Raw genomic sequence first — 22,475 nt, forward strand, 5'->3', positions numbered from 1 at the left:
GGAACCACTAGCATTGCAATGATGCTAAGATTGTGCAACTTCATCTTTTGCAATAAAATTGCGGAAATCGTGAAAAACTAAGAAATTTAGATGGTAATTTTTGTCTTAAATTTACAGTTTTTAGCGAGTAAAATAGAAACTATTAATGGATATAATCGGGTTTTTCCTCCAAGACAAAAAAAGTTGCACAATCTTAGCAACATTGCAATGCTAGTGGTTCCTTTTTGCAAAATGCAATCCAACTATACGGTCTCTCGTGGGTTGCCGTTAGTTAGTCTATCATCTGCCTTCTTTGTCCATTGCAACCACCCGCTTCCACCGATAGGATCCCTCCATGTCCCGTTTGTCTTCTTTGTCCACAGCTTTGTCTATCAATGTCAAGAATCAGCCGGGTGGTATCCTCATTGGGTTGAAGGATTTCCCGAGAATTCGGCAACGTCGTGGTCGCGAGAGCGAGTCGGAATCGGCTAATTGGTGCATGAAACACTCGGTTCCGTTCCGGTGGCGGGAACCGCGGATGCCCGCGCCCCCACCCGGCGCCGCCACCGTCCTCCGGGCCGCAGCGGGAAACCTCGGCGACCCGGCAACACCGCCTGGTGCAATACGGATAAATTGCTGCAATAACACCGAGTCGACCGGGCTGTTCAAAACTCTGTTCAAATATCATGCGAATCGGAGGAATCTGCGCCGTGCTAACAGAGCGTGGCTACTCTACTGCCTCCTTCGGCTCCCCAAGAATCCTCCAGCCCCGAGTAAGACCGCCACTTATTATTTTAAAGGCCTAGATACACACGGCGATTAATCGCCGCGAGTGATGGACGAAAGCCAATGGAGAGTCTTGATTTCGAGATATCGACGTCAATGGATCGAAATCAAGGCTTTCAATTGACTTTCGTCAGCGTTTCGGTTGTTAGGATCAAAAGTTCGATTTGCGTGTTCGCACTCCTTTTTCAGTTCTGCTCCATCGAAAAGTTCGGTCTCACGAATTGAACTCTTCATCCAACGAACTGAAGTTCCCCTTTGACTAACTGGATTGCACTTTGCAAAGAGGAACCAGGAGCATTACAATATTGCTAAGATTGTGCAGCTCCTTTTGTCTTGGAAGGAACACCTGATTATCTCTGAACAGTTCCTATTTTACTCGCTAAAAACTGTAAATTTAGGACATAAATTACCATGTAAATTTCATATTTTTCAGCATATAAATCGTTATACCGCGATGGGTGAAGTTGCACAATCTTAGCAACATTCCAATGATACCGGTTCCTTTTTGCAAAATCAGGGTATCTACTAAAACAGGCTGGTCAAAAATAAGTACTTTTACAGTACTTTTTCGGTACATTCTCAAGAAATTCAGTACCTCTTCCAACAGAAAAATTCTGTACTTTTTCAGTGCCTCCATTTGACGAAATTCGAAAAATGAAATTGCAACAAAAATGGCAAAAAATTAAAAAAATTCCGGACCTTTTTGGGAAATTTCCACACTTTTTCCGTACTTCCGGACCACCCTTAAAAGATCAGTGCTATTTTCGGACTTTCAGGAAATTCCGGAATTGTAGACACCCTGAAAATCAACTAAAAGTTGTTCAATCTTTATGAAGCATTGAACGTTTGTCTCCAAACAAAGATGGAACTCCTTCTTTTTCTCTGCGCTTACTAAAGGAAAACGTCAATACTTTGAGATGCTACAACTGAGGTTTTCAACTTATTTGAGGCTTGAGGAAAATACATATTTCGGGCGAGACGGCAACAACGAAACGCTTAAAGGAGAGCAGAGATTTGCGGTTAACCTGCCTTAAAGATCGCCAACGAGTCAAATGCTATTAGAAGAGACCGCAACCGGACGGGAGGACCATCCACCTTCTCATTCCATCACCCTCACTATCCATCAGTTCAACTTCTCCTCGCACTGCACGGAGAAAACAACTTCATGCGTGGGACCCGAAGTTGAGGTCATATGGATCTCTGAAGTTTTCGGATCACGTATCTAAAAACTTGAGGTCCAGCTGCCGAAGTTCGGGTCAGACTTCTGAAGTACTTCGATGTATATATCGAAGGGTTCGAGTCACACATCTGGAGTACTCCGGTATATATCGAAGTACTCAGATGTCTGACCCGAACTTCGGCAGCTCGACCTCAAATTTTCGGATGCGTGATCAGAAAACTTCAGAGATCCGTATGATTTGAACTTCGGGTCCCATGCACGATGTTTTTTTCTCCGTGTGAGAATAAAAAAAAAGAGGAACGAGACATAAAAAGGTGAGAGAGGAGCTTCGTGACGAAATCGGGAGATTTTCAGACGATGAGATTGCGAGGGGAACAAACACAACTGGAAAAACAGATGCAGCAGCATTAAATAATACCTTTAAGGGTGCATACTGGGCGCTGCGAACATATTCCGAATGATGATGGACGAAAAGGTAGATTAGTTAAGGAAGTCGTCAGTAATTTTCGGAAATCGAGCACTACGTCATGCAACTGAGTTATGGGATGCACAGCAGGTGTTTCCAGCGATAAGAAACCTTCATTTCGTCAGGCGCAATGCGACGAGGAACAAGCGACGTTGATGATAGCGCCTGGATGCAACTATTCGTGTCCGAACGTTGTCCGTGGTGTATATACGAAGAATTGAAGGCGTTTTGCCGTTCTTGCTCCCACCGCGATGATGTACGCGGCGCTCTACTTTATTACAAGCCACCAACGGAGGTGATTACTCCAACGAGAAAGTACTATAATTTACTATGCACTGACCATTTTTGCATGTTTAGTTTTTGACTGAACTCTAGTTGGTAAAGCCTTGATAGTTTCGTCCTTACAATTAAGACTCGAAAGTCGGGGATACTTTACAGAGACAGCCGTGACAAAAACAACCTACCTACTACTAGCGTGAGTTAACGGAGTAAATATAAAAATAGGGATGTAATAAAATACCTGACGAGGTTTTTCAAAAATCAAGTTTCCAGCAATTCGATCAATTTTTCTCGACTTTTAGCGGGGATGTCTGAAATGCAGTGGCAATCCCCCCACCCAATTATACCACTGCAGAAAACGCGTGGCATTGTGCATTGATTGGAATACATTTTGCAATTCGGAACTAAAATTTCTGGCGTGGTTTAGGAACGATTTATGTACCGTTAGTTTACCTATGCACATGAGTGTTCTTACGGATGGGCTAGAAATTTTTAGTTCCTAATTGCAAAATGTAGTCCAATTTATGCCTTCACTGGAAAAAAAAACACATTGGATCTAGAGTCCAGACTCTTAAAAACATCGACGAGAAAAAATACGCTTGATTCAATCAGATTTTTCTTATATCAAGAACCAAGCCGCTTAATTTGAGCGGATTTCCTTTGATTTAAGCAAAAATCTGATTGAATCAAGAGTATTTTTTCTTGTCAATGTTTTCAAGTGTCTGAACTCTAGATCCAATGAGGTTTTTTTTCCCAGTGTTGCCTAGAGACCCATTCATCGAATTTTTGATGGCTTTTCCAGTCATTGCGAAGACATACCCTCCTAATCAAGTCTACATCCACTTACAGCTCAATTTCGCGAACAGAGGCGGTGTGCCTTTTCCCAGCTCGCGACTGTTCACGTACGATGAGCACTTGTACGGGTTCAGCCTCCGTTTCGGTTACGTCACGTAGGATTTTGAGCGGCGCGCAGAATCCTTAAACCAGTTTGCTCGACGGGCGGCGGTGGCGGCGGCACATACGCAAATGAGCAACTGGGACGATGAACTTACGACAGGGTCACAGACTTAGGTCTGTCCACTCCTCGGCTCAAAATAAACACGGCTCTGACGAGTAGAACGGAGTTGTCGCCTTAATCTGTAAGGCCCCTATTCCGCGATACCCTTTATCAAACTTTTTATACCTCGAAAATCCACGGCTAACAGCGGCTATTTCGCAAGTTGGCAACACTGTTTATCTTACATTTAAATCCATTAAAAATATCGAGGATTTTTATCCAACCTATTCCCAAAATATCCGCACTTTTCTATAGTATAATTTCAGGTATAACCATCTAATACAACTTCTGTCTGTTGGCTGTAGACCTCTACGTTCTACGTAGGGGTATAAGCCACTAGACCTGCAAAAATAAAAATAAATATCGAGGACTGATAATTTTGGAGAAAATGCGGTAGCGACTTTGCCGCATTTTATAGTATAAAATACGGAAGCTGATGTTTTTCATTTATCCCCAAATCGCTAAGAAGTGCAATTATCACGCTGGAATGTTCAAAAAATTGCAAATCTAATCGCAAAATTACAAAAATGGCAACATTTTTTCCCTGTCCTGCAAAATCATCGCTTTGCAGTTGGAGGTATCGTTCCTTAGGCATCCCTATCGATTTTAGGTGAGACAAGCAGCCTCACCAAGAATCGATTGCTGTACAAACATTTACATGTAAGAAATACAGAATTACGAACTTTCAGGAATTTCAAGAGAGGAAACACTTTTCTTTGGCAATTCGTCGTTTCCTGGTCAAAAGAACGTGACTACCTTTGCTACGGAGGGGGAGAGAGGGAGAGAGAGAGGGGGAGAGAGAGGGGGAGAGAGGGGGGGAGGGAGAGAGAGAGAGAGAGAGTTAAGACTCATGATGAGCCGGTAAAGCTTCGTGTTTCACATGTATGTGTGATGTTGTAAAAAATCCATTTTCATGATCATTTAAACACAACTACGTTTCTCACGAACTACATTTCAACGATGCAAAATTTTTACTCAAAAACTTCATTTTTGATGACAAAATGTCGGGCGTCTGCTGCCTGAGAACTTAACTGGTTTTTTTACTGACTCTACGCAAAAATCGGAAAATTTATGCAACCGAGATATCGCGATTTGAAAAATTTGGTTTAAGACGTCATCCACCGCGGTAGTGGTTCCTTGGTTCCTTCCACCTTACTCTCACCAATCAGTGAGACGCACATTTGCACTGGTTACTCAACGTGAAACTCGGACAAAAGCAAGGTGGAAGACACCAGGGGTGTCACTACCACGGCGGATGGACGTCATTAAACGAAGTTTTCAAAGCGCGACATCTCGGTTAAGATTAAACGTAGAGAGTTGCCGTTGGGACAAATCTTATTATTTTCAGCTGATGTGCAAGAATCAAGCATTAAAACACTATTGTGTGACCAGCGCAACTTACCCAATACGATCTACAGGGTGTCTACCAAAACAAGCAGGCCAAAAATCAGTACTTTTACAGTACTTTTTCGGTACATTCCCATGAAATTCAATACCTCTTTAACATAACTATTCAGTACTTTTTCAGTGCCTAAAATTGAAGAAATTCGGAAAATTTCAAAAATTAGAATTTCCTGTTCAAATTGGGACATAAATAACAGAAAAATTAAACAAATTCCGGGCCTTCTTGCGGAATTTCCGCACTTTCTCAGTACTTCTGGACCGCCACGCTCTTGAAAAATCAGTACTATTTCCGGACTTGTAGACACCCTGATCTAAGAACCACATGTTCTCCATGTTTTTCCATGCGATTCCACATGTTTTCTACGCCCGTTTCGAATTAAAGTTTGCGAAAAAGTGACCGTCCGCAAGTCGGGGTGCCAAGCGGTCTCATAGCTGAGCTCCCGGGAAGGAAAGTGAAGACTCATATATGAGCTCACATGGAGGAGCAATTTGAAGAATAATGAGGAGTTAAACGAAGATGCACACGGGGAGTCAAGTTTCTAGCCGAGTGAAATTGAAGCTGGATCTCCGGCTCATCAAAGCGCGTGTGAAAATCGAATTCGCCGGGCCCGCTTTTCTAATCCATCGGCTCTAAATTGCATTCCGCTTCCAGTTGATTAAAGTCTCGTCCGAGTCAACGGCTCCCGGTGATGGGATTCCAAGAGCATCTTTTTTTCGCCTCTCGATGCATCTTGCGCGAGGGCAGAAATCGCTGCATGTTGCGCGTGCCTTGATTAACTTTATATTGTCTAAAAAATAAAATCGAATTGTTGAGAATGGATGCACACATTTCTTTTTATACCTGCATCAAAGAAACGTCTGATGTATACTGTACTTTTACAGTACTTTTCCAGTCCATTCCCAAGAAATTCAGTACCTCCTCATAAGAGAAATTCAGTACTTTTTCAGTACCTCCAATTGAAAAAATTCGAAAATTTTCAAAAGTTAGAATTTCTTGCTCGAATTGCGACAAAAATGACAAAAATTCCGAACCTCCTCGCGAAATTCCGCACTTTTTCAGTACTTCCGGACCACCCTTAAAAAGTCAGTACTATATCCGGACTTTCCGAAAATTCCGAACTTGTAGACACCCTGACTGTGATTAGTATTGATTAACTCAATATTTTTCTCAACTTCGCGAGTGAGATTTTTCCCTGGGACAAATCCCATGAAACGTCCCGTGGAGACAAGGCCTGGGACAAATCCCACGAGACGCCCTATGGCGTCAAGGCATTAAGGATGACCATAGCGCAGCAACAGTGACCACAAGCCTCATGCGTTTTTAGCAGTGTCCGTGTACTTAACTTCCATTTTCCCCCGATGAACGATTAAATAATTTCGTGTATCCTCGAATTTTCCCATATCCGGGGACACTTTCCCCTGGTCCTCGTCCGGCGAGAATTACGTGCCGGTGCCGGCGGCCGGTGCGGCGGTTTCCCTTTCCTGATTGGCCTTACGCAAGGGGACCCGGACCCGAGGACCCGCGGACGATGGTGATTTGCAAATCCGAGATCCAAGATCCGCGAGATGAAGACGAGACCGGGGGACGCCACGCGGGAGCTCTTACGCCGAGATCCGAGATCCGCGCTGCGGGTCGCGGCTCGATCGCAATCCGGATTTCGAGTGTCTGCACGACCCGCCGCGGCTCCGGCATTGTTGCAAAGTTCAAAATAATAGGGTCCCCCTAATAATGTCCCGCTGTCGCACGTCATGCAAGTTCCAGTGGTTAGAATGGTTTGTGACATTAAAATAGAAAATAAATAAATAAATAAAAAAAAAAAAAAAAATCAAAAATTTGGAACAAAACGACCAAAATGTTCAAGTTTTGATACATTAATCTACACCTGTCTTCTAGCCGCCATGACCTGGGACCGGTAACATTTTTTAGCTTTTGTTTTTTTAAGATGTTTTAATTCTTTTTGACGGTTCACTGGAAAAAAAAAAACACATTGGATCCAGAGTCCAGACTCTTAAAAACATCGACAAGAAAAAGTACTCTTGATTCAATCAGAATCTAGCTTAAATCAAGAACCAAGCCTCTTAATTTGAGCGGATTTCCTTTTGATTTAAGCTTAAATCTGATTGAATCGAGAGTATTTTTTCTTGTCCATTTTTTCAAAAGTCTGGACTCTAGATCCAACGTGTTTTTTCCAGTGTTTGACGGTTGATAATGACCGGGAGCTCGGTGGAATATGCCTCGATTTGTAATAATTATTGTGTGTTTTTCCAGCCTCATTCCTGCCTTTTCCTGTCTATTTTCATTCTATCTATATCGATAGAAAAATGTACACTATAGCAGCCCTAGAACAAGGATATAAAATAGGACAAGAAAGGGCGGGGACGAGGCTGAAAAAACACACTAACGTTCCGTCCCGTGTTTTGTAAATTATTGTGTCTTTTCCAGCCTCGTCCCCGCATTTTCTCGTCCTATTTTATATCGAAAGATATACCTTGATCATTGATAAGTTGAATGTCGAAGGACAAAATGACGAAGGCATGCCGCTTTTTTGACCGATAAAGCTGAGAGACATATTGGAGATTTTGTGCGTAAAACTGTTATTGCTGAATCTGAGAGTGCTTAATGAGCTGCGTTCGCTATATTTTCCATAATTTTTCGTAAGTCTTAAATACGTAATTTGAAAAGAGGGAATGAGAGGCTGAAGTATGGGTGCCTGACATGGGACGAGGAGGGGGGTCAAAAGTTGGCTGAAATGCCTTGTTTACATAATAATTGAGCAGCTTCTAACCGAACACCCTTGTGATAATTACTTCTCACTTCTGTATGAAAGTGATCACGTATAAGTTAAACAGAACGCGGAGAAAAATAATTGAAAAACGAACGGTTAAACAGAGTGAGCCTAAGCGGTAGAAACTAGCAAATGGCCAATGAATAACTGGAGTGTAAATGCGTCACTGGCTAGAGGGGAGTGAAAAGTGAAGAAGTTCCGGCTAGAAGCTCGACTTGCGTTTAGAGAGGGAGAAAGTTGAGGCTGGAGCGAATTGAATCCTCCGATTGGACTCGGCGAGGGCCATCTCCAGACCCGAAACAAATTTTTGTTGATGTTTCCCTGCGTCGCGTCGCGCCGGCCGTTCGCCGTGCACTACTTTTCCAGCCTCGGAAAACGCGGCATGTCCGTTTGTATCCATTCTCACGGGGTTGCCACATTTCTCCTCTCATTCGTATGCACTATTAAAAAAAATGAACACAACGTAGGACTATTACAATGGGGAAAAAAAACACATTGGATCTTGTCTAGAGTCCAGACTCTTAAAAAAATCGACAAGAAAAAGGAGTCTTGATTCAATCAGAATCTAGCTTAAATCAAGAACCAAGCCTCTTAATTTAAGCGAGTTTCGTTTTGATTCAAGCAAAAATCCGATTGAATCAAGAGTACTTTTTCTTATCGATGTTTTCAAGAGTCTGGACTCTAGATCCAATGTGTTTTTTTTCCAGTGTAGGACGGATTTAATCGGAATCAGTTTGACTTCATCTGAGGGACTTGGAGGACAAGGCGCGTAAGTGCAGATTTTGCTATTTCAAGACATCACTGAGAAAAAAGAATCTTAAATTTGCCGCCAAGAAGTATTTTTTCTTGCATAAAGAATTTTGCTACTTTATATAAATTACTTTTTCGCTTAACCCAAGCGTTATTTTCCTTGTACCAAGAAAAATTCAGCTTGAATCAAGATGAAAAATTCTTGGCGGCAAATTCAAGAATCGTCACGCCACGAGCCAAGCACCTTATTTTTCAGTGTACGTGTTCAAAGTTTCAAAATTACGTGGAACCTTATGGCAGTAAGGAAGTTTAAAATCACTTTTTGAAGTTGGATTTTAGTTGTGAATTTTTCACATAATATACTTTCAAACTAGTTTTAGTAGAGTTGATGAATATCTAAATTTTTGTTAAAAACTGCACGTATGCGCTTGGTCCCCCAAGTCCCTTATTTCCCGTTCCTAAAAACGTAATAATTTATTTTTGAAACGGAGAACTAAATTATTTGACGCCTTACTACGGACATGTCGGTAATTTTGAGGTTAGGTCACAGAGTTTTTGAGGTCCAAAATGGCAGCTACCCTATGAATTCCAATTATACACAGTGATTTATTCTTACAATTGTTACGACCCGCACAAATTTGAGTTAGTTTTTGCATAAATTTACTTATTTTTGCGAATGAGCTCGCTCATTTATGAGCTTTCTTTCTTGGTTTGATATCGAAATCTGAAGATGTTACCACTTTCAAGTACCTGACGCGGAGCTTTTAGCGATGAGGCACCTCTGCAGAGCAATCGTTGGACGACGCGACGTGACGAAGTTGAGACAAAGTTGGAGTAATTAGTAAATAAACGAGCTCCTTGCTTTTTGATGAGTTTACGAACGATGAGACGCGGGAGATATGATCGCTCGATTCACTCGGTGAAAGACCCAATTACCGAGTTCGAGAGAAAACACGTTCCACAGCCTGCCAAAAACTTATGACCGAATAAACCTTAATTGAAAATTTCGTCCATTGCCCTGTCCGTGTCCATCGAGCGTGGCGTCTACCTAAATCCGATTTTTTCAAGAAAGGGGAGCGTGCACTGCGCCTTTAATCCGCATTTCGGATGGATCTTGAAGAATTCACGACGCTGGGTGATGTATGTCATGCGACGAATGAAGAGTTTTAATTGAAAACTTTTTAACTGCTACGCAAAAAAACAACAATTATACTCAGACTTGACAATTTTTTTCTTTTTAGTGCGATGGTAGATTTATAATCGGATATATATACAGCCAAAACCAGCCTAATCAAATTATTTTAAAAAGTACCAAACTAGGTCAACGGTTAAAATAAAATTTAAAAACTCACTGGTGAGTTTTTAGTGAGTTTTTCTCTGACTAGTGAGTTTTTAAATTTTATTTTAAAACCAGCCTAACTAAATTTCACGTTTCCTGCTTGCCTCTTTTGTTTTACTTTTTCACTTATAAATGTAAAGAAATTTTAAAGACTAAAAAAGTCCAACGGCCGTTGAATCTTGGCAACTATCCGTTCGCTTCTAATTTTTCACATGTTTGTGCGAATCGTACTCTACGTGAAATTTTGATTAGGGTGCATTTGCAGGGTTGTCATGGTTTCATCATCTTTAAATTCCCTGAAAATCTTTGCTTTTATTTGACTCCAAAAGTTTTGGATTCCCTGACTTTCCCTGACATTCGAATAAACTTTTACTTTGATTTTTCCTCTTTAAATTGCTCACTGCAATAGAATTGCCTAGGACTGCAAGCTCGCGGTTTGCACTGTTCGGAGATGCTGAACACTAAGGTTCGACGCCAAGAAAATATGACTGTTCAACGACTGGAGCGCGCACCATACGCGCAATGCATGCAGTATCCTGCAGACTCGCAAGGCGCTGTTGCACGCGCCGTGCTGTACACGCAATGCATGAAGTATCCTGCAGTCTTGTAAGGCGCCACTATGCGTTCCGCGCCGTGTGCGCTGTCATCGAACCGACCGCACTGTGTTTGACGCGATTAATCAAACCTGCGGCGCCCCAGCGGTTTCCAACTCAGGATTTTGAAGTTTTTGTACAGTTTTTTGGAACTATTGTCATTTCAAATGATAAATCATTACATAAAACCCAACTAATTTCCTACTCTTCATTTACATATTTGTATAAATAATTATAAATAAAAGCATGCAAGTGAAACGACTTTCACTTGTAGGCGCACCCTCGTTGCTCAGCGATGTAATGGCGAGATCATTTGGACTACATTGTAAAGACACTTGGGTGGATAAGGAGACTAACGGTACATACGTTGGTTCCTAAAGGCAAAATGAAGTTCATTTGATCAATGAACCCTTTCGAAGCGTACGGATTCGATAAAGTGGAGGGTGTGGATTCGATCGAAATGAATCGATCGACCCGATTCAATCGAAAAATTATTGAAAAAACGGTGTCGACTCGACGTCTCTTGATATTACCGAGTACTCTTCAATTTTTTTTCCGGAATGGTTTTCCATGAAATTTATTTTCCAAAAAAGTTTTGAGCTCGACGTCTCTCAAAATTAAAAAAATTCAACGTTTAAGCCAGAAAAAATTCAAGTTTTTGCAGCAGAAGTTTCCGACTTTTCCAGGACTTTTTACCCTTCAACATCGACCTTCCCAAGCGGAACATTTTCTGAACTGAACAGAGACAATATAATGATAGAAAAGTCTAAAACTTAGCAACGTAAAAACTTTTTTCGAGCACTTTGAATATTCGAGCAATTCTCGGGCCATAAAGGACGCCTTTTCAACTGACGGTAAATTATTCGTGACCAAAATAATGAGCCAATAAATGGATAAATTAATAAAACCCCATAAACTCGGGAGATACGGTCAGAAAATATGATATGTAACGGAACCGACGGCGACCGGGCGTTGCGTTGTGCAACTGCGTCGAACGCCGCACAGTGGATCGAGTCAATTGGAGAGGTCGGACATGAAATTTTTGACAAAAATAGCGGATTTTGATGTTTATTTCGTCAAATATTACATTTCAAGGGGTGCATTCAATAGAAAATTTCATGAGAAAACCAATGAAAACACTTTTAGAACCTCAAAGTTTTGTATAAACGGAATGCGTTTAACGTTTCCAAACTTTGTCCAACCTCTTCCATTGACTCGATCCACTGTGCGCCACTTTCAAGTGACCGAACGACAACAACCGACTTCCGGGACCATCGGTAAACATTAGCCACACCGTTGCCGGCTTCACGAGGGATTTTTTTCACTAATTTCACACGTAAGCAGGTGCCAAAAAATGTGAATTTAATGCACGAACCGACAGCGCTGATCGCGTATTCCGCCTCCCGCACATCAGCAGCGGCCCCCGGCCCATGCCCTGGCTGGACCTCACGAGATTCCTCGCGGAACGTGGTCCATCATTGTCCATAGCACACGAGCACGTCCGGGGGGGGGGGGGGGGGTGTTACACACAGTCTCCCGTGCGGTGAGGCCAGATAATGATGACCGAGTCATCGAGCTAAAATGGTTATGTTCTTCCGTGCCTCGCAGGGTGTCTAGTTTTTTTTTTTTTTACGGAGAAAAAAACTTCGTGCGTGGGACCCAAAGTTTAGGTCATATGGATCTTTGAAGTTTTCGGATTGAGCATCTGAACACTTTAGGTCCAGCTGCTGAGGTTTGGATTACACATCTGAAACAGTTCTTACATCTGAAGTACTTCGGTTTTCACATCGGAAAAACTTCGGTTCTCATACCCGAAAAACTTCGGTTCTCACATCTGAAGTACCTCAGATGTAAGAACTGAAGTTTCAAATATGTGATCCGACGGCACACTTCTCTCAAATCCTGACCGATTTTCCCTCAAATCCTGCTGTAATCGGGATTACATCCTGACTGACCTCAAATCCTGATGGAATCGGGAAAATCCAGATGCTAGACACCTTGCTTAGGAAGAGCACATTATGTGGAAAATCGATTCTTTTTCTTTTTTTAATTGAGGAACAATCTTTTTCTGAACACTTTACAGAAGATTACGTTGAAAACGGTTAAGTTGACGATAATGTTCTTGAAGACTTACTTTAGAGTCTCGTTTTCAGATGAGTACGTTAACTCCCAATGGGTAATTAATTTAATTAGTGACCATTATGTAAGTCAGGTGTTGAGAGGCTAAAAAAGTCGACCGTACGCACGAATCAGTCAGCCAATGCACTGGAAATATCGACGGTGTAAGTCCGCAACCACGTATCCCGGTTTGCGACGTTGCAGACTTCCTGTCATACTTTATTTTTTAAATGGAAAACTACTCGACGCCAATTCTTAAAAATTGCCGTAATTTGTTTCTCCATCCGAAGAAAATTTTGCGAAAACTTCAAGGAATAATGTTGATTTGATCTCCTTTAAAAAGATAAAATGGAAGGGGAGATTTTCAAACATCGAAAAGGAGATACGTAGCTGCGGACTTACACCGTTGGTATGAGCACTGGATTGATACTTTCCTTAAACGCGGATCATTGTACATACGACCGACCATCCTCATTCATACAGCACAAACGTAATAAGAAAAACAGTATAAACGTCATGATAGCATGTCTATGCAAAAGAAACCTTATAAAATATCGAAAAAATTAATTTTTTGAGGGGAAAATTTTCGGATCATGCACAGGGAAGTAGCTGAAGGCGTTGATTAGTTGACAAAGTATGAATTAAAGCACTTCTTTTTCGGTATAATCTCTTCCAAGTTTCAGATGGAAAACGTTTCGCGTGAAGGCAAGTTTGGAGAGCAACTTTCGAGGGACATGATAGATCTAGGTATGAGTGATCGCAAACAGCATTCCATGAACGACGATACAAAAATCCGTTCGATCGTTGTTATTATTTATTTATGATTTGTCAATACATCACTCAAAAGTTGACTCACAATCGTGCCATCACGTGAGTCGATATTCAAGTGTACTCTTAAAAACGTGAAGAGGAAAGAGTAACGCTACCCTCTAAGTCAGTTTGCTAACCTACACAGAAATAGTTCAAACGAGAAACTCACTAAAAATTTCTGAATCTCAAAGTTGCAGTCTCAATACTTACAGTTTTCCAAAATCACATTCTCAGAATAGTCAAACTCCAAAACTCACCTGCGAACAAAAAGATACAGAAATTAGTATACATTACAATTAGTATACATGTCAATTGGTGGTGTCAACCTGACGGCTTCTGATGAGACTTAAACGTCCAGCCGACGTTTGAACTGGGGCTCTCAGACTGACATTAATTCTTCAATTTCTCAGCCATTTCTGCATGAAATTCCTTGAAAATTCAAGAGCTGATCCGTGATATGTCCCAAACACATAGATTACCTTCAAAGATCGTCGGGCCGCAACGATCTTCGAAAGGCACCAGTGAAAAGCTTAATCGATGAGCCTCTTTGGAGCCTGAATAGTTTGGACGTGGGCTAGCCGCTTGACGGAAAATATTATTTTAATGGGGAAAAAGGCTTAACCTTCCAGTTTGATGCGAAAGGAAAATTTTGCGATTATCTCAATACTCGATCGCAAAAATTTCCCGGAGAGGCTTCAAATCCGCTTGAATCGGAATAAATAAAAACCCGCGACCATGATGTAGGAAATAGCGCGCGCATGCGCGGAAGCGTGCGTAGTCATTACGATCATCATCCCATTATTTGGTCGACAACAGGGGAAAAACTGCCGAGGATGTCGGGCGCGAACGGTGTTGCGCAAGCGGCGAATTGCACGTGTGCGCATGCGCGCAAATCGTCCATTGAACGCGGCTCTTTTGTTCCTCTTTTCGGTGTTCCGACCAAAAACAAAAAACGCCTCTTCAAATCCTCTTTGTGTAAGTTTCATCCGAAAGTGAAAACGCTCCTTGACTTGGCGTGTAACTTTTCCGATGACCTAACCTCCATAGACGAGGACAATGGCTCAGTTTTTGGAGGATTCCGTCCGGACACGGGCCACCTGTTTGTGGATTAAATTGCGCCGAAAAGAAGGACCGAAGCGGGGTCTACTTTGCTCAGGCATATTTCGACACACGGTAGATTTTCCGAGCAAAGACAATGAGACTGAACTTAACAGAAAATGAGTTAAGAGCGATTTTAAGTGCAACAAGTACATTACTTTCTCCTGTTTTTGATGGTTGCAAATGCTCACTATTCGTACTGTAATTGTACACTGGAAAAAAAAAAAAAAAAAAAAAAAAAAAAAAAAAAAAAAAAAAAAAAAAAAAAAAAAAAAAAAAAAAAAAAAAAACACATTGGATCTAGAGTCCAGACTCTTGAAAACATTGACAAGAAAAAATGCTCTTGACTCAATCAGATTTAAGCTTAACTCTTAACAAGGAAATTCGCTCAAATTAAGAGGCTTGGTTCTTGATTCAAGCAAAAGTCCGACCGAATCAAGAGTATTTTTTCTTGTCGATACTTTTAAGAGTCTGGACTCTAAATCCATTGTGTTTTTTCCCCAGTGTATTAATATAACAGTTACAGTACACATAGTTCGCATTTGCAGCCATAAAAAATAGGAGAATGTAATGTACTTGTTGAACGTAAAATCGCTCTTAACTCATTTTCTGACCTCCCGAAAGTTTTGGGGCTTTGGAGGTCGTAAATCAGTAATTTCATGAGGCAAGGTATGTTTTGACTTCAGGTTTGGATTCTACGCGAAAAGTTGAGTAGAATTGTTACAGCGTATGGCCTATATGCTCCAAATTACTTTAGAACCCCATTTCCCATAAGAAGCCGTGCATTTATGGAAGGGAAAAGGGGCAAAAAACATTTACGGTTGCTCTGGAACACCCGGTATATTTATATCCGTAAGGTATATACTTTTTTTGGAGGCATTTCGGAATTATGCTGGTGAATGAGGTTCTTCGGATGTTTGACGAACCTTTGTTCCAACAAGACGAAATTCCCCTGGCTACTCCGCCAAGCTAAGAAAAAACGCCCTAAAGCCGTCAGACGCTGGCAAATTTTCTTCCATATTTTACGAAATTTCCAGGAAATTTGCGGATATTTTTTTCCCACTTCGACACAGAATTATACACGCAATTTAGATTAAAGTACCTGAAAATATCGAGGAACTACATTCCTGAATTTCCTTAACGATGAATATTTCTCGAGGGTGATTTAGCCACGTTAAAATTTGTATACGCGCATTTTTCCCTCAGCTACACTGCCGTGCTAAGGAAAAACGCCGTATGAGCCTTCAGACGTTGCCGAGTTTTCTCTGATAAGAACCGAATTTGCTGGGAAAATTTTGAATATTATTTTCCAAAATTTTCAGACAATTTTGTACCCAATTTAATCTAAAATATCTGAAAATTTCAAGGAAAAATATGCATGAATCTTGTCAAAAATACATGTTTTATCAAGGGAAAATTGGCAACTCTCGAATGTTCATACGTCGTTTTTCCTTAGCACGGCAGTGCAATGGCGCGATGTGGTTACGTCACTCGAATTCTCATGAGGGCAGCAATAACGACCACACCCAAAATTTCCGATTCGTCTCCTGGATGCAGCGGCGATTTTGAAGGTTGACAAAACTGATTTTCCTCCATTTAAATCCATTAAATATATCGATTTCAGGTGAGGCAAGCTGCCATACGGCGAATCGATTGTTTTACATACATTTATATGTAAGAAAAACGGTGTTGCCTAATTCCATTCGAAAAGTGAGCCAAATCCATCGGTAGAAATTCGACTTGAGAGGACTTCGTAACACTCACTGAGTCGACCGAACGATTACAAATAACTAACACACATGGAAGATTCTTGCAAGCGCCCAAATCCGGATCGATTTCTTGGACTCGGGCTAAAATAAAGAAGTGACTGGAGCCGTGAACGGTGCAATTATATCCACCACCGACCGGGACCGGGCGACTCGGGGGGACCGGGGCCCCGCGTAAAACCTTGACGGGACCGTGGTGCTGGTGCATGATGGATTACCGCACCTGCCGATGGCATTGGTCAACACTCAACACCCGATAGACGACTTCGGTAGACACTGCACCGTTGTCAAACCGATTCTGTCTTCACGACACTGAAAGAAAAAACTCTGGCCGTGGAAAGCGTACTTACAAGCTATACATATAAACGTATGTCCGCGTTCCGGGCTCAGAGGCTGAAAGTTCCGGGCGTACCACCCGGAGCAATGGCAGCAACAGCTCCAGCACCCGTGACTTTCGGTCTCTAAGCCCGAAACGGAGGGTATGTAGCCCGTAACTTTTTGTTTCAGTGGAGGAGAGTTACTACATAGGCACCACGCAACATCTTACATCAAAATTTGTCCAATTTGGTGCAGATAGTAATGGAATTTTGGTTCCAATGGAAGAGTTCCACCATTCAGCATTTCTTGCCCCACGAAACATTTCTGCGAAGTTTTCATTAAAAATAAAACGAAAGTAAAGGTAACGATGTAAGGACTGATGACGCCAGATACTAGGATGAGAATTGGTCCGGGAATTTGATTGTCTATCGAGTCCTTGTTAGGGAACTCTCCTCGTGAGTGTGTGGATTGACTGTTTTTGAACCCTGGTTACGCTTTCAAAATAGAACCTTAAATTAAGTGATACATCGACATCTGGCCAATCACGTCGCGGGAATTCCGATGAATTACATCATTTTGAACCCCAATTCTGATCCTTGGAAACAGGGCTAACTCGAGGGAGTGAACACGGGGCTTACTTGAGAGAGTGAACACAGAACTTCATGCAGATCTTTATGATCCAGGAAAATGGTGGCAACTGGGATTAGAGGGGCTTGCTGCCAACCCTTGAAGACACAACCACTTCTAATTCTACCAATTGGTATGAATTAGAAACGAACAGAGCCCAACTTCGGGTCCCATGCACAATGTTTTTTCTGTGTGAGAATAAAAAAAAAGAGGATCGAGACATTAAAAGTCGAGAGAGGAGCTGGGTGACGAAATCGGAACATTTTCACAGACGATGAGATTGCAAGAGGAACAAACACAACTGGGAAAACAGATGCAGCAGCATTACATATCTTTAAGGGTGCACTGGGCGCTGCGAACACATTCCGAATGATGATGGACGAAAAGGTAGATTAGTTAAGGAAGTCGTCAGTAATTTTCGGAAATCGAGCACTACGTCATGCAACTGAGTTATGGGATGCACAGCAGGTGTTTCCAGCGATAATAAACCTTCATTTCATCAGGCGCAATGCGATGAGGAACAAGCTAAGTTGATGATAGCGCCTGGATGCAACTATTCGTGTACGAACGTTGTCCGTGGTGTATATACGAAAAATTGAAGGCGTTTTGCCGTTCTTGCTCCCACCGCGATGATGTACGCGGCGCACTACTTTATTACAAGCCACCAACGGAGGTGATTACTCCAACGAGAAAGTACTATACACCGACCATTTTTGCATGTTTAGTTTTTGACTGAACTCTAGTTGGTAGAGCCTTGATAGTTTCGTCGTTACGGGACTCGAAAATCGGGGATACTTTACAGAGACAGCCGTGACAAAAACAACCTACCTACTACTAGCGTGAGTTGACGGAGTAAGTATAAAAATAGGGATATAAGACACCTGACCAGGCTTTTCAAAAATCAAGTTTCCAGCAATTCGATCAATTTTTCTCGACTTTTAGCGGGGATGTCTGAAATGCAGTGGCAATCCCCCCACCCAATTATACCACTGCAGAAAACGCGTGGCATTGTGCATTGATTGGAATACATTTTGCAATTCGGAACTAAAATTTCTGGCGTGGTTTAGGAACGATTTATGTACCGTTAGTTTACCTATGCACATGAGTGTTCTTACGGATGGGCTAGAAATTTTTAGTTCCTAATTGCAAAATGTAGTCCAATTTATGCCTTCACTGGAAAAAAAAACACATTGGATCTAGAGTCCAGACTCTTAAAAACATCGACGAGAAAAAATACGCTTGATTCAATCAGATTTTTCTTATATCAAGAACCAAGCCGCTTAATTTGAGCGGATTTCCTTTGATTTAAGCAAAAATCTGATTGAATCAAGAGTATTTTTTCTTGTCAATGTTTTCAAGTGTCTGAACTCTAGATCCAATGAGGTTTTTTTTCCCAGTGTTGCCTAGAGACCCATTCATCGAATTTTTGATGGCTTTTCCAGTCATTGCGAAGACATACCCTCCTAATCAAGTCTACATCCACTTACAGCTCAATTTCGCGAACAGAGGCGGTGTGCCTTTTCCCAGCTCGCGACTGTTCACGTACGATGAGCACTTGTACGGGTTCAGCCTCCGTTTCGGTTACGTCACGTAGGATTTTGAGCGGCGCGCAGAATCCTTAAACCAGTTTGCTCGACGGGCGGCGGTGGCGGCGGCACATACGCAAATGAGCAACTGGGACGATGAACTTACGACAGGGTCACAGACTCAGGTCTGTCCACTCCTCGGCTCAAAATAAACACGGCTCTGACGAGTAGAACGGAGTTGTCGCCTTAATCTGTAAGGCCCCTATTCCGCGATACCCTTTATCAAACTTTTTATACCTCGAAAATCCACGGCTAACAGCGGCTATTTCGCAAGTTGGCAACACTGTTTATCTTACATTTAAATCCATTAAAAATATCGAGGATTTTTATCCAACCTATTCCCAAAATATCCGCACTTTTCTATAGTATAATTTCAGGTATAACCATCTAATACAACTTCTGTCTGTTGGCTGTAGACCTCTACGTTCTACGTAGGGGTATAAGCCACTAGACCTGCAAAAATAAAAATAAATATCGAGGACTGATAATTTTGGAGAAAATGCGGTAGCGACTTTGCCGCATTTTATAGTATAAAATACGGAAGCTGATGTTTTTCATTTATCCCCAAATCGCTAAGAAGTGCAATTATCACGCTGGAATGTTCAAAAAATTGCAAATCTAATCGCAAAATTACAAAAATGGCAACATTTTTTCCCTGTCCTGCAAAATCATCGCTTTGCAGTTGGAGGTATCGTTCCTTAGGCATCCCTATCGATTTTAGGTGAGACAAGCAGCCTCACCAAGAATCGATTGCTGTACAAACATTTACATGTAAGAAATACAGAATTACGAACTTTCAGGAATTTCAAGAGAGGAAACACTTTTCTTTGGCAATTCGTCGTTTCCTGGTCAAAAGAACGTGACTACCTTTGCTACGGAGGGGGAGAGAGGAGAGAGAGAGGGGGAGAGAGAGGGGGAGAGAGGGGGGGAGGGAGAGAGAGAGAGAGAGAGTTAAGACTCATGATGAGCCGGTAAAGCTTCGTGTTTCACATGTATGTGTGATGTTGTAAAAAATCCATTTTCATGATCATTTAAACACAACTACGTTTCTCACGAACTACATTTCAACGATGCAAAATTTTTACTCAAAAACTTCATTTTTGATGACAAAATGTCGGGCGTCTGCTGCCTGAGAACTTAACTGGTTTTTTTACTGACTCTACGCAAAAATCGGAAAATTTATGCAACCGAGATATCGCGATTTGAAAAATTTGGTTTAAGACGTCATCCACCGCGGTAGTGGTTCCTTGGTTCCTTCCACCTTACTCTCACCAATCAGTGAGACGCACATTTGCACTGGTTACTCAACGTGAAACTCGGACAAAAGCAAGGTGGAAGACACCAGGGGTGTCACTACCACGGCGGATGGACGTCATTAAACGAAGTTTTCAAAGCGCGACATCTCGGTTAAGATTAAACGTAGAGAGTTGCCGTTGGGACAAATCTTATTATTTTCAGCTGATGTGCAAGAATCAAGCATTAAAACACTATTGTGTGACCAGCGCAACTTACCCAATACGATCTACAGGGTGTCTACCAAAACAAGCAGGCCAAAAATCAGTACTTTTACAGTACTTTTTCGGTACATTCCCATGAAATTCAATACCTCTTTAACATAACTATTCAGTACTTTTTCAGTGCCTAAAATTGAAGAAATTCGGAAAATTTCAAAAATTAGAATTTCCTGTTCAAATTGGGACATAAATAACAGAAAAATTAAACAAATTCCGGGCCTTCTTGCGGAATTTCCGCACTTTCTCAGTACTTCTGGACCGCCACGCTCTTGAAAAATCAGTACTATTTCCGGACTTGTAGACACCCTGATCTAAGAACCACATGTTCTCCATGTTTTTCCATGCGATTCCACATGTTTTCTACGCCCGTTTCGAATTAAAGTTTGCGAAAAAGTGACCGTCCGCAAGTCGGGGTGCCAAGCGGTCTCATAGCTGAGCTCCCGGGAAGGAAAGTGAAGACTCATATATGAGCTCACATGGAGGAGCAATTTGAAGAATAATGAGGAGTTAAACGAAGATGCACACGGGGAGTCAAGTTTCTAGCCGAGTGAAATTGAAGCTGGATCTCCGGCTCATCAAAGCGCGTGTGAAAATCGAATTCGCCGGGCCCGCTTTTCTAATCCATCGGCTCTAAATTGCATTCCGCTTCCAGTTGATTAAAGTCTCGTCCGAGTCAACGGCTCCCGGTGATGGGATTCCAAGAGCATCTTTTTTTCGCCTCTCGATGCATCTTGCGCGAGGGCAGAAATCGCTGCATGTTGCGCGTGCCTTGATTAACTTTATATTGTCTAAAAAATAAAATCGAATTGTTGAGAATGGATGCACACATTTCTTTTTATACCTGCATCAAAGAAACGTCTGATGTATACTGTACTTTTACAGTACTTTTCCAGTCCATTCCCAAGAAATTCAGTACCTCCTCATAAGAGAAATTCAGTACTTTTTCAGTACCTCCAATTGAAAAAATTCGAAAATTTTCAAAAGTTAGAATTTCTTGCTCGAATTGCGACAAAAATGACAAAAATTCCGAACCTCCTCGCGAAATTCCGCACTTTTTCAGTACTTCCGGACCACCCTTAAAAAGTCAGTACTATATCCGGACTTTCCGAAAATTCCGAACTTGTAGACACCCTGACTGTGATTAGTATTGATTAACTCAATATTTTTCTCAACTTCGCGAGTGAGATTTTTCCCTGGGACAAATCCCATGAAACGTCCCGTGGAGACAAGGCCTGAGACAAATCCCACGAGACGCCCTATGGCGTCAAGGCATTAAGGATGACCATAGCGCAGTAACAGTGACCACAAGCCTCATGCGTTTTTTAGAGTGTCCGTGTACTTAACTCCCATTTTCCCCCCATGAACGATTAAATAATTTCGTGTATCCTCGAATTTTCCCATATCCGGGGACACTTTCCCCTGGTCCTCGTCCGGCGAGAATTACGTGCCGGTGCCGGCGGCCGGTGCGGCGGTTTCCCTTTCCTGATTGGCCTTACGCAAGGGGACCCGGACCCGAGGACCCGCGGACGATGGTGATTTGCAAATCCGAGATCCGAGATCCGCGAGATGAAGACGAGACCGGGGGACGCCACGCGGGAGCTCTTACGCCGAGATCCGAGATCCTCGCTGCGGGTCGCGGCTCGATCGCAATCCGGATTTCGAGTGTCTGCACGACCCGCCGCGGCTCCGGCATTGTTGCAAAGTTCAAAATAATAGGGTCCCCCTAATAATGTCCCGCTGTCGCACGTCATGCAAGTTCCAGTGGTTAGAATGGTTTGTGACATTAAAATAAAAAATAAAAAAAAAAAAAAAAAAAAAAAAAATCCAAAATTTGGAACATAACGACCAAAATGTTCAAGTTTTGATACATTAATCTACACCTGTCTTCTAGCCGCCATGACCTGGGACCGGTAACATTTTTTAGCTTTTGTTTTTTTAAGATGTTTTAATTCTTTTTGACGGTTCACTGGAAAAAAAAAACACATTGGATCCAGAGTCCAGACTCTTAAAAACATCGAC

At 42.0% G+C, this 22,475-nt stretch overlaps 1 protein-coding gene across 1 annotated transcript in view; it reads right to left on the reverse strand.

The window, feature by feature from the left end:
• LOC109043766 (uncharacterized) overlaps positions 1-22,475 on the reverse strand; it is a 136,842-nt gene that overhangs the window by 18,063 nt on the left and 96,304 nt on the right. The gene's annotated exons all lie outside the window — the stretch shown is intronic.

The sequence above is a fragment of the Bemisia tabaci genome, chromosome 4 (assembly GCF_918797505.1).
Source record: "Bemisia tabaci chromosome 4, PGI_BMITA_v3".
In the NCBI taxonomy this organism is placed as follows: Eukaryota; Metazoa; Arthropoda; class Insecta; order Hemiptera; family Aleyrodidae; genus Bemisia; species Bemisia tabaci.